The 17,696-nt window shown below is 42.1% G+C and overlaps 1 protein-coding gene and 1 pseudogene across 2 annotated transcripts in view; one reads left to right on the forward strand and one right to left on the reverse strand.

Moving 5' to 3' along the window:
* LOC104678893 overlaps window positions 1–11,654 on the reverse strand; it is a 31,871-nt pseudogene extending 20,217 nt beyond the window's left edge.
* The window catches only part of EYA2 (EYA transcriptional coactivator and phosphatase 2), a 300,584-nt gene continuing 293,885 nt past the window's right edge, over window positions 10,998–17,696 (forward strand). Inside the window, exon 1 of one of the 2 annotated variants that reach the window (XM_010384164.2) lies at window positions 10,998–11,349. The gene's annotated coding sequence lies outside the window, so the exon portion shown is untranslated. The remainder of the gene's footprint in view (window positions 11,350–17,696) is intronic. The other variant, XM_030915788.1, reaches the window with a different exon arrangement.

Consider the following 17,696-nt stretch of genomic DNA (forward strand, 5'->3'; position numbering starts at 1 on the left):
AATCATTCCAATTCGGGAGATCATAAAAAGATTATTTTGTTTGATCTTCCCAATAATCTTGTAAGAAGGTAAGTTTGCATGTTGGTGTTTAACTGCCATTAATATTGTAGGTTGCTAAAAAATGCTTATGGTACAGCTGTGTTTCCCCCTTTGGGATCTGTCTACACTGTTGGAGAGGGCAGGCCAAGGGATTCAGTTCTGCTGAAGGAACCAGGGAAAAATGCTGTCCAAACCAACTGGGTTTTTGGCAATGAATGCACATTTGTTCACCAGCTGAGCATTTGTTTAGATTCCTCTGTTTTGAAAAATTAAGTGGTTCAGTATTTTAAATTTGCTCCTAAGCCCAGTATAATGAATGACCTTTCATCTTCTTAGGTCACTGAAAAGAATTTTCTTGTGTTTGTGGCTAATTCCTCACTGGCAGAGGCCCAGACAGGGGACAGGAGGGACGCTTAGGCTGCTTAGGCCAAAAATAAACACAGGAGGAGGGAAGGACCCCGAATGTCCTGTGTTTGTTCATTTTCAATCATCCACACTGTCGTGTATGAGTTTGGGTGGTTTTGTATACAGCATAAGCTATACACACATTCTAGGAAATAATTTTGAATGACTAAAGTTGCAATTTACCAAACCTAGTTTCCCTCTTGAGTTTTAATGTTTCCTTTTCAAATCTGTGGTTCCAATTATAAGAATAGAATAACAAAAATCAGTCACTGTGTTTGAGAACGTCATTGATTCATATTTGGTCTCATTTATAAACTTAGCCTTCAAACGTTTAACATGTAAATGCTTTCAAATATTTTAAACTGCATTTCTAAATTTGATATTCTGGATTTTGTTTTCAAGTACTTCAACTGTCCAACACTTCTGCTTTCTCAGGTAAGTACTTATAAATCTCATAAATCACATTGCTACAAATCTTAAACTCTTAAATGTTCCAGTGGTTACATATTGGCTTAGTGAGATTTCTGTTTTAAAATGGCACATTTAAGCAATGATTTGATTCCATTTTAAATTACGATGAACAAGTTTGACCAACACGTTGTTCTTACAGACCGAAGCCTCCTAAACATAAGGCTCTTAAAGTATGTAAATTATTAAATACAAATGATTCCTTTTTAACAAAAAGAATAGTAATTCAGTGATGCTGAATCTGTCAAATATTTCCATGTTTAGTTCCGAATCTTATCTCTGTTACATATGCTTACTGATAAAATCACTTTCCCATATAGGACATTCCTATAAATAACTTTAAATATTCCTGGAATTTAAAGGTGCTTCCCTCCTGGGAGATTATCATATTTCTGGGTACCTAAGCTTGCTTCCAACTAGACTTTTTAATCTGGGGTTTGTGAATACAATTAAGAGGGTTCGTGAACTTGGACGGAAAAAAAGTATTTCTATTCTCACCAACCTCTAACTGAAATTTGGCATCCTCTTCACATATGAACACAAACAACAAACCACGATTGTGTTAGCAGGACCTGTGACTCTGTCACCCATAGAAATGACAGGTTTTGGTTTGGTTTTGTTTGTTTGTTTTTGAGATGGATTTCTTGCTCTGTCACCCAGGCTGGAGTGCAGGGACGCAATCTCGGCTCGCTGCAACCTCCACCTCCCAGGTTCAAGCGATTCTCCTGCCTCAGCCTCCCAAGTAGCTAGAATCACAGGTGTGTGCCACCATGTCCAGCTAATTTTTTTGTATTTTTTCATAGAGATAGAGTTTTGCCACATTGGCCAGGCTGGTCTCCAACTGCTGACCTCAGGTGATCCACCTGCCTCAGCCTCTCAAAGTGCTGGGATTACAGTTGATTTTTATGTCACATTATGGTTGTTGTATCTCAAAATAACTTTTCTAGGCAGCACTAACTTTAAAATTAGCTTGCTGCTAGATCCTGTTATTTAATGCATTAATGAAGAAATTCATATGACCATATTATAATATTTTCATATTTGTATTGATCATATAATTAAAGTACAATAAACTGGAAATACTTAAAGTGTTAAGTTTTTTATCATTTTTGATATATACACCATGAAACCATCACCACAATCAAGACACTGGACTTTTCTGTCACCCCCACCAGTTTCTCTGTGCCCCTCTGTAATCCATTCGTCCCTCCACTCCCACCCACAGATGATCATTGATTTGCTTTGTGTCACTATACGTTAGTTTACATGTTTAAGAAGTTTACATAAATGGGCCAGGCGCGGTGGTTTACACTTGTAATCCCAGCACTTTGGGAGGCTGAGGTGAGCAGATCTCCTGATGGATGTCAGAAGTTTGAGACCAGCCTGGCCAACATGGTGAAACCTGTCTCTACAAAACATACAAAAATTAGCTGGGTGTGGTGGCACAAGCCCGTAGCCCCTGCTACTGGGGAGGCTGAGGCTGGAGCATCACTGGAACCCAAAAGGCAGAGGCTGCAGTGAACTGAGATCCTGAGATCACGCCACCGTACTCCAGCCTGGGTGACTGAGTGAGACCTTGTCTCAAAAAAAAAAAAAAAAAAAAAAAAAAAATTACATAAATGGAATCATGATTCTTTTTTCAGTAGGGAAGGTTCTGCCTTTTTCACTCAACACCATGGTTTTGACATCCATCCGCATTATATGTGTACCAATAGTTCATTCTTTTTTATAATTTGATAGTCATCTATTGCATGGATATACCACAATTTGTTTATTCATTTACCTGCTGATGGACATTTAAGCTGTTTCTAGATTTGGGCTGTTACAAACAAACTTGCTATTAACAATCGTGTACAAGTCAAGTCTTTGTGTGGATTTGTGTTTTCCTTCCTCTTGGGTGTCAAATAGCTGGGTCAGATGGCAGAAGGATGTTTAACTTTTAAAGAAACTGCCAAACTGTTTTGCAAAGTGGTTACGCCATTTGACATTCCCACTAGCAATGAATGAGAGTTCTAGTTACTCTACATCTTGCCAGCACTTGGTCTGGCCAATCTTTTTGTTAGCCAATATATTGAATACATGGTGGTATTTTGTTAGAGTTTAATTTGCATTTCCTTGATTATTAATGTTGAGCATTTCTTTCTGTGCCTGTTGGTCATTTGTATATCTTCTTTTTGAAGTGCTGGTTTGAAATCTTTGCCCATTTTAAAAGTTGAGTTAATAGTCTTCTTAATTGTTGAGTTGTAAAAGTTCCTCATAGATCTGTTATAGATTCCTTACAGATTCAGAAGATACGTCTGATACATCACATGTCTTTGGTACTCAGAACATGTACAATGTATGTATCAGACACATCTTCACATATCTGTTATAGATTCTGTTAGAAGGATAGATTCCTTATAAAATAGATTCCTTATATGTGTGTATATAATATGTGTAGGTGTAATCCCAGCTACTCAGGAGGCTGAGGCAGCAGAATCGCTTGAACCCAGGAGCCCAGGAGGCAGAAGTTGCAGTGAGCCGAGATCGCACCACTGCACTCCAGCCTGGGCAAAAGAGCCAGACTCTGTCTCAAAAAAAAAAAAAAAAAAAAAAAAAAAGTTTTATATATATATATAAAACTTCCAGAAGAAAACATAAGAAGAAATCATTGCAACCTTGGGGTAGGCAAAGATTTCTTCAAACACAAAAAGTACAAACCATGAAAGAAAATATTGATAAATTGGATGACATCAAAATTTAAAACTGTCATTCTTCAAAAGACAAAATTGAGGAAATAAAAGGCCAGCTATAGATTGGCAGAAATCCACCACATGTATCAGACACATTTTCATATATCTGTTATAGATTCTGTTATACAGATAGATTCCTTATAATATAGATTCCTTATAAGGATAGATTCCTTATAATATAGATTCCTTATAACAGAATTAGAGGTTAGAAGCAAGATGGTTAAGTTAGATCTCTTTCACCGTCTCAGTCATAATTTTGCAAAGGTGGTTCCAGGCAGAGAGGCCATCTGTCCCAGTTTGCTGGGGACAATCTTAGTTTATGCTGTTACTAATGCTCCTTTTGCTCTCAAAAGTGTCCCAATCTCCAAAGGTCTCTAGACCTCTGACCTTGAGGGGCTCCTATAGTCTCTTCAGGTACTCCTTATGTCTTCAGGACCACAAAATCTTCTAGAATTTAGAACAACATCTGAGTTCTGGAGATCTCTGGTGTCTCTCAGTCCTTGCTTCTGAGATATTTCCACTTATGCACGCTGAGATCAGTTGACTCCATTCACAATCCAAGACATCATATCCAGCTAAAAGCCAGGCAAAACGACAAGTCAAATGTATTAATAAGCCTTCTGGCTTCATTCTATTTGCTTTTACTCTCTTGGGAAAAGAGAATGCAAAAAGTGACAGATCTTGGAAGGAAATGGCCAGGAGGTGAGGGGTAGAGATTCTTGTGCTTAGCTGAGAGGGCCAGGGTGGAGCTGGGTGAGGAGGACACGGAGGAAGAACAGTTAGAGGAGAATGTTGTTTTAAACAGGGTGGTCAGGGACTCTCTGGGGTAGAGGCATTTGAGCAGAGACCTGAATGGAGTGAGGGTGAAAACCACAGGACTATGTCAGGAAGGGGTGGTGCAGGCAGAAGGAGCGACATGCCTGGGTGTCTCAAATGTCCCTCATCACATGAGTGAATAAACCTCTCCCACTGAACATTGGTGATCCTGAAGTTCTGATGCTCTGCCAGAAAATGCACCCAAAAGTAGATTTCCCATTGTTTTAAATGGGAAAAATTATAATGCGTGACAGGTCAACCCAAGCCCCCAACACCCCAATCCTCATGGCCTAATCACCTCTTCAAGATCCTGGACTCAAGAGATACTCCTGCCTTGGCCTCCCCAAGTACTGACCCACTTTCTTGATAATGTTCTCTGCCTCAAAAAAGTTTTAAACTTTGATGAAGTGTAATTTATCTTTTCTTTTCTTTTTCTTTTTTTTTTTTTTTTTTTTTTTTTGAGACAGAGTCTCACTCTGTTGCCCTGGCTGAAGTGCAGTAGCAGGATGTCAGCTCACTCTCTTGAAATAGAACTAAGCACTTAAAATGCTGTCTTAGCTATTTGCTCTGCCATAACAAAATACCTGAGATTCTGGTATTTTATAAAGAACAGAAACTTATTTCTCAGGGTTCTGGAGGATGAAATTTAAAGATCAAGGTGCCGGCAGGTTTGGTTGTCTGGTGAGAGCTGCTGTTTGCTTGCAACATGGCGACTTGTTGGTGTGTCCTCCAAAGGAGAAGAGGAAGCAAGCTTTTTAAGAAGGGCCTGAATCCCATTCACAAGGGAGGAACCCTCAAGACCTAATCACCTCTTCAAGGACTCACTTCCTTTTTTTTTTTTTTTTTTTTTTTTTGAGACGGAGTCTCGCTCTGTCTCCCAGGCTGGAGTGCTGTGGCACGATCTCGGCTCACTGCAAGCTCCGCCTCCCGGGTTCACGCCATTCTCCAGCCTCCAGCTGGGACTACAGGCGCCCGGCTAATTTTTTGTATTTTTTAGTAGAGACAGGGTTTCACCGTGTTACCCAGGATGGTCTTGATCTCCTCACCTCGTGATCCGCCCACATCGGCCTCCCAAAGTGCTGGGATTACAGGCGTGAGCCACCGTGCCCGGCCTGGAATCACTTCTTAATTCCATCACATTGGCCATTAAGTTTCATCTCCTGAATTTTGGAGGGGATACATTCAAACCACAGCAAATGTCTACCAGTAAGTACCAAAGCAGTGTGTTAGGATATAAAATGTTTAAAACATAGCTTCCTGATCACCAAATCATCAGGAAAGTTTTCAACAAATAATTGGTTTGTTTGTGGCAACACCACTACATCTGATTGCATGCCCCTTTCATTGCGTCTTGGTGCAGTTTTCTATATGTGATTCTGATGTTCTCTCAATGGTGGTTGACATGCTGCTTTTCCTGCATGATGTTTTGGTGGAGATGCTGAATCTAATTTGGGGGATACAAATATCCGTTTTTCTTTATAAATATTCATCTGATAATTGTGAGAAATGTGCCTTCTAGGAAGTTTGAGTATTAAAAACAAAGTCATTTTATTGGGGAACTACTTACTGAAGAGACATTTGAAGCATCCCTGTATTTGTCTTATTGGGTTAGGAAGGATGTGAGATTTCTCTCTGTGTGTCTGTCTTTTTTTTTTTTTTTTTTTTTTTTAATGTTTGCAAAAAGTCCCTGCCCGTCCCCACATACACATGGTATCATATACTGCCTTCTTTGTAAAGACCCACGAGAAAATTTCTCTCCTGTATCAATATCAGGCAAAGCTCTGATTTGCCCAAGTCATTTGGTTCCTTTCTCATAGAGGAATTAGGAATCATGAACACTGGCCGGGCATGGTGGTGGCTCACGCCTGTGATTCCAGCACTTTGGGAGGCCGAGGCAGGCGGATCACCTGAGATCGGAAGTTAGAGACCAGCCTGACCAACATGGAGAAATCCCGTCTCTACTAAAATTACAAAAATTAACTGGGCGTGGTGGCGCATGCCTGTAATCCCGGTACTCTGGAGGCTGAGGCAGGAGAATCACTTGAACCCAGGAGGCGGAGGTTGCTGTGAGCCGAGATTGTGTCACTGCACTCTAGCCTGGGCAACAAGAGTGAAACTCTGCCTCAAAAACAAACAAACAAAACAAAACAAAAAGGATCATGAACACTATGGAGTACTTTGAAATCCATGATTTTTAGTCTTGACTCTGCAGAGCTTTGGGGGTTCCTTCAAGACCTTTTCACCTACCTACAGGAGAAAGGGGTTAGGCATAAGGCTGTGGCTGGGATCCTTCACCTCCTTTTTCCATACTGAGCTTCTATACATGCTAGATTTTAAATAAAGGAAAGTTTGAAAGCCACTGATGTAATTGATCACATTTCTGTCCTTGCACTGGCTGCCTGGAAGCTCAGCATCTAATTCTTAGTTCTCCACTGACAAGTGTCCAGGACCTTCTAGTCCACATTTTGTGTGCAAACCTTACCTTGACTTTTTTGCATTTTCTTTCCTGTTTCCCTGTTATCTGCTTTTCTTGTTTTCTTTATTCTGCTGCCATATATATGGTTTTGTATGTTGCCTCAAATCCTTTTTGGAAAGAGCCAAGGTTTAAGTGAATGTATTTTAAAACATTGAATGCTTTTTCTGTAGAGGTGATCTTTACAGGTGGGAAAGGAATGTGTTTAGAAAAAAGGGCATGATTTGTCACATAGAATTCACATGTGTGTTTGTAGTATATGTATATATATCCTACAATGAATATACATACATTGGATATATTGTGAGGTTCATAGTTTTCAAAATTAATGTGGTTTTCTGGCTTTAGAGGGCATTTACTTGGAAGACTGGCGGGGGGGGAGGGGAGAATGTCTTTTACTCCAAGGTAGGTATGCCTGTGGACTACACCACAAAGAATCTGCTTTATGGCTTAGCACTTTCAAATTTTGTTTGGGATTATTTTGCTGGTTGTTATCAAATGAGGACAAATACTTAACAAGGAGATAGCAAGGGAAGAAAGAGACAGAAAGGGGGTGCTTCTACATAGGAAGGTGGCTGAATTTTCAGGGTTGTGAATAAGGATTGGGGACCTTTAGTCCTATCAGCTTCTGCTCATCTGTTGTGACTCTGTGGTCAAGGTCTTACTCTCCCAAAGATGGGGATTCTCTTCTCTGCTGTATGTTGGAATCACCTAGGGAGCTTTAAAAAAGGATGATGCCCGCCAAGTGCGGTGGCTCACACCTGTAATTCCAGCACTTTGGGAGACCGAGGTGGGTGGATCACTTGAGGTCAGGAGTTCAAGAGCAGCTTGGCCAACATGAAGAAACCTTGTCTCCACTAAAAATACAAAAATTAGCTGGGCATGGTGGCACATGCCTGTAATCCCAACTACTTGGGAGGCTGAGGCAGAACTGCTTGAACCCAGGAGGTGAAAGTTGCAGTGAGCCAAGATCACACCACTGCACTCCAGCCTGGGCAACAGAGTGAGGCTCCATCTCAAAAAAAAAAAAAAAAAAAAAAAAAAAAAAAAAAAAAAAAGGCTGATGCCACTGTTCCATCCCAGAGTCTGGTTTAATTGGTCTAGGATGGGGCCTCAGCATGGGGATTTTTAAAAGCTCTCCCTGGAGATTCTGTGTACCCAGAGTTGAGAATCAGAGCACTAAGAGAAGGAAAAATAAAATTAATAAGCACCTGCCTCCTGCTTATCTCTCAGGGGCGTTGGGGTGTGTCTGCAATTTATGAAATAATGGGCCAGATTCTGGGGAAGGAGTAAAATGGTGTGAAGGAAATAGATTAACCCTTTGCATTCTATGGGGTACCTTTGGTTAACAAGTGTTCAAGATTTTTCCCCATGAGCCACAGGAAGAAACATTTCACATCCTGGCCAAAGATATAGATATAGATATGGATATAGATATAGATACAGATATATGTGTATATATGTATATATGATATATGTATACATATATACATATACACATACATATATATACATATATACATATATACATATACACATACATATATATGTATACATATATACATATATCTCTCTTCATTGTAAATTGAAAATATCCTAAGTTCAAAATGCATTTAATACACCTAACCTACTGAACATCACAGCTCAGCCTAACCTACCTTAAATGCACTCAGAACACTTGCATTACCTCACAGTTGGGCAAAATCATCTAACACAAAGCCCATTTTATAATACAGTTTTGAATATCTCACAAAATTTATCAAATATTTTGCTGAAAGTGAAAAATAGAACTGTCGTATGGGTATCCCAATTATGGTTTCTACTGAACACACATTACTTTCACATCATCATAAAGTCAAAAAATCATTAAGTGAAACCATCATAAATTAGGGGACATATGCATACATGTAACTATATATAGGGGATCATAGGTATACATGTGACTATATGTATATGTATGTATATATATTCTTCTCACGTACAATTCACTTGATATTTTCTATTCCAGTGTATTCCTTTAGAAAAAAAATTAAAGTCCATAGGCCAAGACAAATTAAACACCTCTGGAGGTCATTAAGAGGCTCAATTTATAATGGCTTGGAACACTTAGCAAAGATACTATGGGAAGTGAAGCTGTGTGTACAGTAATAATATTTGTTGAGCAATTGCTAGTGCCAGCTGCAGTCATAGTAGAAAGTGTTTTATGAGCATGAGCTCAGTGAATTTTCACAATAATAGTATAAGATGAGTACTGTTATCTTCACTTTGATGATGAGAAAATCAAGGCCAAGTACACATGTACATTCTGCTTCTAGAAGCCAGAAGCAGAGCCGTCTCCAAGCCTACCGCAGCAGGCCCAAGGAAGAGAACAACCATGTTTACGGAATACATTTGCTTCTGTTTGAAGTTTAGGGAGTAGAAAGTGGAGTAAGCTATGACCAGAGGTGGGTCCAGGAATGGTGAAGCCTGATAACATGTGCAATTTGCAGCCCCTATTCAAGAAAAAGAGTACAAAATTATGAGTCCAAGATTAGATAAGAAAATGATTATTTCTTTAAATTAAGAAAAAAAAACACAACAAATTCAAATTTTAAGAAGCTGAAAATTACCACAAACATCACAAAATTCCCAACTCAACTTTCCTCCAAAATGCCAGCAGCCACCACCCTACTCAAGGGCAAGTTGGGGGTGGGGAGTCGGAGTGGAAAGAGAGCAAGCTCTACTGCCTGCAGCCAAAGGTCCAAAGCAAAGGACTTTTGTAAGCTTTACATCAACAAGCAACCATCTGAACACTTTTCTAAGTCCCCTTAGAAACGAGTCCAAGCAAGTCAGGGGCCCAAGAACTTAACCTCCATCAGCTTCCCTGTAACCTTACAACTGGAATTGAAGATTACGGCTCAAGAGCAAGGGCTTTGGAGTCAGCCAGGCCTGAATTTCATTTCTGGCTCAGTCACTTTCTGCCTTCTTTGAGCCTGGACCTGCTCATTTGTTCAATGAGTGTGCTGACAGCAGCTACCTTGGGGTCCCTCTTGGGGATTACATGAGTTAAGGAAGAGTTGGGCATTGGATGAGCTTAAGGTTGCAAGTATAAATATAGGACACTCAGTTAAACTGGAATTTCAGAGAAACAAGAAATGCTTTGTAAATGTAAGTACATACAACCTATCACATAAGATATGTACTGCAACTGATTCCTCGTTTCTCTGAAATTCAAATTCACCTGGGTGCCCTGTCTTTTACTGCACTTAACAAATGACAGTGGTTGATTTTGCTTTTGGATTGAAGCATCCTGAATATCCCACAGTGGAATTCATAGACATTAGAGAGTGGGTGACGGGGTAGGAAAGGCTGCATAGACTCCAATTAACACAGTCCATTGTCAGGGAGACCAAAAGGGGCGTGGCTATGAGAGGATGGAGTAAGTGGGGTGCCTTGATTTGGGCATGTAGGTGGAGGGGGCTATACCTCTCACCTTCACTAAACCAGTTAAGCTCTTGAGACCTCAGTTTCCTTAGCTGTAAAATGGGTGAAACATAGGGGAGACCCCTGAACCGTTCTCACCTAAATACCACACCAGTGGCACTTCCTCATAATTCAGATGTCACCTCCTCAGAGAGGTCTTCCCTGACTGCTCTAGCTAAAATGACCGCCTCTCCTCCACTCCCCAACAGCAGATATGTATATGTTTTTTTCTCCTTGTAACTGTAACTTTCTGAAACTGTCTTGCTTCTTTACTTGGTTATTTGTTTACGGTTTGTCTCTCCATGTGAATGTAAGTTCCCGGAGGGCAGAAAACTAGTCTGTCTTGCTCTAGCTGAGTCTCTCAGGAGCGGTACCTGGCACAGTAGATGCTCAATATATTTTGAATGAATGAATGGGTGGTTGAGTGAATGAATGTTAGTGTCACTACCGAGGTCCTCTCCGAGCCGTCGTTCCTTTCACAGGGGTCATGCCTGGGTTGCAGGGAGGATGTGCTGCCCCGGGGAGGGAGGAGGTGCAGGGTGTCGGTGGGTGGGGAGGAGGCTGGGCCCTGGCCTCCCGGACCAGCGAGAGCGAGCGCGCTCTGCTCGGCTGCAGGCGCAGGAAGCGGCGCGGCGGCAGCTGCAGAGCCAGAGCCCCGCGCCCCGCGTCCAGCCGCCGGGTGTGTGCGCCCGCGGAGCCCAGCGTCGCCCCTCGGCGCCCCCACGCGCCCACGCAGCGGCGCGGGGACCCGGGCGGGGGCAGAGGGAGGGCCCGGCCCAGGGAGGGGAAGGGGCCGGTCCTCCCCGCGCAGGCAGCAGCCGCGGCAGCCCAGGAGGCGGAGGCAGCGGCAGCGGCAGAGACAGCAACGTGCCCGCCGCAGTCAGCCCGGCCTCTTCGGACCCTCACCGGCCCGCCCGCCTGCACCGCGTCGGGGCGCCCTCTCCACTGCGCGCGGTGAGTACCGCCCGCGGCGCCCACCCCAGGCCGCCCGCCGGGATTCGCCGGGCGGGGTGGGGGTTGTTCACCGGGACCCCCTCGCCTTGCGCCTCTTTCCGCCACTCGCCGAGCGGGGCCTCCGCAGCTGTCGGGGCGTTCTGGGGCGCACGGGCCTCCCAGGGCCACGAAGGCACAAGGGCAGAGGGGACAGCAGTAGAGCCCCGCCTCGGGAAAGGCTCTCCCAGGCTCTGGGCCCCAGTTTCCCCTTGCGCTTTGGGGCAACGACCCTGAAGTTTGCTCTCCCGCGCGCGGGACAAGTGCATGGCGCGCAGGCGGTGTAGACGCGGCTGGGTCCTTGGCGTTTTGTTCGATTTATGGTCCCGGAGGATCGCGATAAGGGGCGCTCCCCCATTCCACCAACTCAAGCCCTCAGGTAGTGTTTATGGGGTAACCTAGAAGCAGAGCCAACCGCTGGAATCCTGGGATGGGGCTGGAACGGCCCGCTGAGCCTTTGCCTTCTGGCTATTGATACATTTCTTTTCAAAAGTCCATTTGCTCTCGGCCCGCTCTGGTCCAGGTCTGGGGCTTTGAACCGAGGCAGGGAATCCTGGCGCCTGCTGCGAGTAGAGTTGAAACTTAGAAAAGTTTGCATCCGAAGAGTGTTTAGAAGGCGGCAAGGGTTTCGTTGTAATGGGAGAAAGTGGGAAATGGAATTGTTTTTTAGTCATGAAGTCTGGAGGTTAAACGGCCGGCCGTGCTGGTCCAAGCTCCTTCAATATATTCCTGCCTCCCCCGCCCCCCCGCCAAATAAATAGTTCATAAACTCAAAGAATACTAGGAAAGCGTGACTGGTGAACGTACCACCCCTATCGCAAAATCCTCAGTGCGCTTTTCTCAGCTGTTGAACTGGAAGCGCCTTTTGCAGCGCGAGGTTCCTACTTCCCCGAAGCCGAGACCGAGAGTTGACAGCGTGCACCCTGCCGCGCTCAGAATTCTTTTTAAAAAGCAAGACTGATGCTGGATCGGTCTTTTTATGGATACCCTTTTCTTTTCTTTCCCCTTTCCCCGAAATGCTATGTAATCTTTAATTACTTTTTAAAATATAACGTGGAGGTATAAATCACCCCTGGTAAGGGGTACCTTTTAATTACGAGGTGCAGTGGAAGAGGTGAACATCGGAGTCTAGCCGTTAGCGAGGGTGGAGGGGCAGGGGGATGATTTACAAACATCATGTAAGAATTTGAGCACTGAATTATGTTTGAGTTAGGGAGATCCCTTACAAAGGAAATTATAACCAGTGGACAATTGTATTTCAAGCCGAATCTATTAATTTCATGAGCCGTTTCTTGATTGAGTGAAATGTCTGTGACCATAATAGATACAGAACTAGTAAGCACCTTACCAGACTATGACCCATTTGTTACCAACTAACATACACGTATAACCATGCTGCTGACACACAAAAAAAGAGTACACAAAGAAAGAGAAACAGGGAGGAGAGAGAGAACCTCTTTTTCAAAATAATGTTTGTGAAAGAATCTTTCACAATTTTACTCGATAAATGTTCATTTTTTCCACTTTTCTTTCTTCATCACCTTAAGCCCCTTCATCCTTTACATATCTCTGCATTTAGACACTCTCGCTTGGGTAAGTTCTTCTATAATTTATATAACAAATAACAAATGAGAGTGGTTTGAATCTTGCTTTTGACTAAGCATTAAATCATGTTGGTATTAAAAAATCTCCTTGCCTTTAGGAAACTCTTAACTTTTGCCGTTGTGAATAGACCAATGTGGTTAGGTCCAAAAGAGCCTGAACTTTTTTTACTTTAAAGCAATTTATATGTCCCCATTCTCTTATAACTTTAGCTTCACAATATTATTCACTATTTGATCTGAAAGGAATTGGCAGTTTTCTTTTCTGTCTTAAAATAGCTCACCTGGTGTAGTGACCATGTGTAGAAGAATACTCTATCAACACATAAATCAATTCCCCAATATCAGAAAACTAAAGGAAATATAAAATAAAATAAAAAGATGTGTATCCGAATACTTTAGGATTTTTAAAAAAGTTTTAATCGCGTAAGTTTTAGAATCTTCTTTTCATGTCTTTTGTGTTGCATTAAACACATCATAAAGAGGTATGATTTGTTGACTGGTTATAGGATTACCATTTGGCAAAAACGCCCAAGACACGCTGTTTCAAATATGTGGTATTACTTCTGCTTTAAATTGCATGTAAGAGATTGCAAACCTTGTTCCAGATGGATAAATTGATAAAATGCTAGCTGCTGTTGGGAGAATGGAAAAGCCCTCAGCAAAAAGGCTCTGTGTTGTAACTAAGCACATTTTGAATTAGGGTGAGCAAGCTATGGAGACCCCAGGCATTTGTGAAAAAATATACACAGTCCAAGCACGTCCACTTTAAGACGTTGTTGGATCCTCCGTGACAAGATGACTCCTTTCCCACAAAGAAGAATTCCTTATTTTTTCAGTTACTTTTCCAAAGACAACTTGCGTCGGGCGCAAGAGACCAGAGTTATGCAGAAATCCAACCGTAACCAGCTCAGAACGAGGACTCATTCTCGCTCCTTCCACCAGATGTTTTTTAGGTGTCCTCAGCTGGAATGCCCAGTTTGAAACTAATTAGGCCAGCAATAAACTCCTTGTATAATAAAATCGTAGGCTGTAATGGTGAATAAGTGAGGTTCCAAGCCACTTATGACAGATGCCTTTCTGGGCAGAGAGAGAAGAGAGCCTGTGGCTGTCAGGAGAAAATGAAGGGAGTGGAGGTGCCTTCTTTAGACACATGCCTTTCCTAAATATCCATGCACATGATCTCAGTGTGGAGGAGTGGAAGTTGTGACTGGGGTAGAGTTTTGTCTTTGCTGGGCAGGCCTTCTTCACATAAAGATGCTTGGTGGAGAATAAATTATAAGTATTAGGCAGTGTCTTCAGGTCTTAGGTATATGCTGTGTGCTTGTGTGCAAAGGCTTGGGGAGAAAGATTGGTGTCATGTGTGGGGCAGGGTAAAAAACTTAACTGCTTCCCACCTGGGTGCAAGATGAAAAGAAAGACTGCCTGGCCAGACATAAATTCCTTGGGAGAGAGGAGAACCTGCTTCCCCAGAGACTTTTGATAAAGGGAGAATTTGCCTAATGATGCGGTTCTCCTTATCTGTGAGGTTTGTGAGGGCGAAGGAGTTGGTTAGTCTGTTACTTCCAAAGACTGGACTTTCTGACTGTTACTAAGACTGTGTTTTGTTGGTGGAAGGAACCGGGTTTTTTGGGTTTTTGTTTTGTTTTTTGTTGTTTTTGTTTTTGTTTTTTTAGTTAACTGTTCTGAAAAAGGAATTGGTAGACTCTGCTCAAAAGGAATCTCTTCACAGAGAATTAATCCCAGAGTTAAGAAAACACAGCCTGTTGACTGAAAACACACACACGCACACACACCACAATTCCTCACTCACTCCCAATCCTCTTCCCTGATCTCCATCCCCCAATATCATAACAGCTTCCTGAATGGCCCACTTCTCCCCCCATCATTTGTGGCAGTTCAAAGGGTCCTGAACATACAAAACAAAAAGAAGATTCTGGTAAGAAAACAATTAGCAGAGAATTCGCTGGAGACAATGCTTCATTTTCACTGTTTGAAGAACGTAACTGGCCTAATGGTGTTTGACTAACACCCTCTTCTAGTCAGAGCAGGATAAACCCCCTTGTCAGGTGGCAAAAACTTGAAGTGACAGTGACTGAGGCTGCAGACCCACTTGTGTCATTGTAAATGAATTAGAGGGGCAGGACCTTGTTCTTTATGGCATGCTATTTAAAATCAGTTTCAAGGTACCTGCCAGGTGTATTTAGAGGAAAAGTCATGAAGGAAGCCAAAGGCTTATACATGTATTTTTAGTGCATATTTCTTTCTGTTCATTTTCATCCTATTGGATTCCTTTGTCATTTCTCTGACTTGCAAATTATATCCTTCTGTTTAATAGTAACGATGAAAATAGCTGTTGTTTATTGAGAACTGGTATGCCAGGCCTGCAGTCAGCTCTTCACGTGTATTTTTAAAGTCGATTCTTGCTGCAACCCTTTGAGTATTATTATCATCATTTCAACTTTGTTAACAAGGAAACTGAGTCACAGGTCAAATGACTACCACAGGGCCAGACTGAGTGAAAATGAAATCTAGGCTTTTGCTTCTCTGCAAAATATGCCTTATCCATGTGCAGTACAAGCTTTGGCTCAAAACGTTTCTGCTATCATTTCCTTTGAAGGAAGACACGGAATTTGGATGGTTTTACATGTGCAGGACACAGTTATTTTCTGAACCTGCCCTGACGTTTTTTGCCACTGTCGTTTGAAATGGGGAAACAAAATCGTGTTAAATATTTAGAAACACAGATACAAACCTCTGCGAGCCATGACCCTTAGCCGGTTGGGTTCTGTAAAGGAAAATGATGGTTTATTTAAGGGCTAATTTGATTTATTCCTTCGATACTAACGCTACGCGTTTCAGGTCCTAAAAAGAGTCAATAAATTTACCGGCAGTGGAAAGGCCCTAAAACATTACGGTAGGCACAGCCCAAGTCAAGTTTACCGGAAGGTGCTGGATCGCTATGGGTGGGTGTTGTTTCGGGGTTAGATTTTAAACATTTGGAGAGCAAAGAATAATTTGGAACAGGTGGTGCCGAGAGTCAGGTAGCCGGAATGATTTATCTTTGCCTCTTTGAACGTTAAGGGAGGCCATTGGTTGCCTGAATCTGGAACCAGCAGGCTGCAGGTCAGTGGGGGCTGAGAGACGCGTCTCTGGGACGAAATTTGGCAGGATCCAGGGGCTTCGTCAGCGCTGTCATCGCCTTTGGATGATAGTAGTCAGAACACAGTTGTGCCTGCTCGTGCATTTTTGAAAAGTCTGCCTCTGCCTTCAGATATACGCAGAAATTTAAAACAGGAACTTAGATGTGCCACAATGCCAATTTAAACATCTTTAAAAATGAACAAAGTATGTAATCGAGGTTAGAAACTCTTTTGTCATTTGGTATCAATAGTGTTGTGTCAGTAATGTGAAAATGTGTGTAATTTCAATGGCATTGGACTTTCTTCTTTTTTCTTTTTGAGTATCTAGTAAAGTTACATTTTTTGAAAGTCTGTGCTCCCAGATGTAATAGATACGAACGTGTCTACTCGCAGTCATTCAGAGGAGAATTGTCAACTCTCTGCTAATGTAACTAAAGGAAAAATGATAAAATCAACATATTTTTCCCCAAAGAATGAGGAACTGGAGGGTTTAACTACTGTATATGGCAACTTACTTTTGTCTCGCATCAGCTAAATCTGTCAGTTCCCCTTTCTTTTCTATTCATCTCCCAAGAATGGCCTTTCATAACTGAAATATACAGTGTATTAGCCAAAAGACATTTTAATTTTGTAAAGAAAAATCATGCCAGAGACAGCCGGGTCTGTTTCAACCATTATTGTTTCTGCAGCGTGCATAGTTTGGGTTTCATGGTACGATGTGGGTTTGTCAAGAAAGAAAATTACAGCAAGAAGCTATGCTGAAAACATATACACTTCTGTTTAAGAAATGAGAAAAACACAGAAAAATTCCACACAGTAATTGCTTTACGTGAGTTTTAAATGTCATTGTTTGACTTATGTCAAAAAGCCCCTCTTAGCTAATTCTCACATACTCTGTTACCAAATATCTCACCTTAGAAACGGCAAATGTTGGACTTCATTTGGATGATCTTTGAGGCTTTTAGAGATATCCTTAGTCCTAGTGGAAACATTCCAAATTTTTAGATTGTGCAGGCCATTTTTTTTTAAGGTTACTTAGATATCGATTTTATTTTCTTGACCCAAAATGAGAAAACACGGGGAATTCTCAAAAGCTTTTTACAGGCTGCTATTATGAGAAGAGAAGCCAAACCAACATGTATTAGGTCATGAGCTTGAAGTGCATAAATAAGCCCTATGAAGGTCACCAAAACAGGGTGAAAACCACTAGTTCTTGTTACCTTGGCCAACTCTGAATTCCTGCCTGTTAGACATGTTTGGTTGAAGTGGACACAGAAAGCGGGTTTCTGAGCCCGTGGTTGAAAGATCTCAGTTGACTTGGGTCCTGAAGGTGTCCTTGTGGTAAAGGGAGATAGGAAGGCTGAAATTCTGGTTTCCTCCCACGGCTCCCTCTCACAGTTCAGGAGAAAAAGCAGGTTCTGGGGCCATCTTTTACTCCAAAGCAGATGTTTCCTACCTGGTATTTGGATATGCGGAAGTCAGAAGCTGAAAATAAAATGAAATGAAAACGTTCCTTCTGGTCAGTTTCTTCACCTCCCATTCCCTTCCTATAGTCATTTTGTGGTTA

Source organism: Rhinopithecus roxellana, chromosome 13 (genome assembly GCF_007565055.1).
Source record: "Rhinopithecus roxellana isolate Shanxi Qingling chromosome 13, ASM756505v1, whole genome shotgun sequence".
Lineage (NCBI taxonomy): Eukaryota > Metazoa > Chordata > Mammalia > Primates > Cercopithecidae > Rhinopithecus > Rhinopithecus roxellana.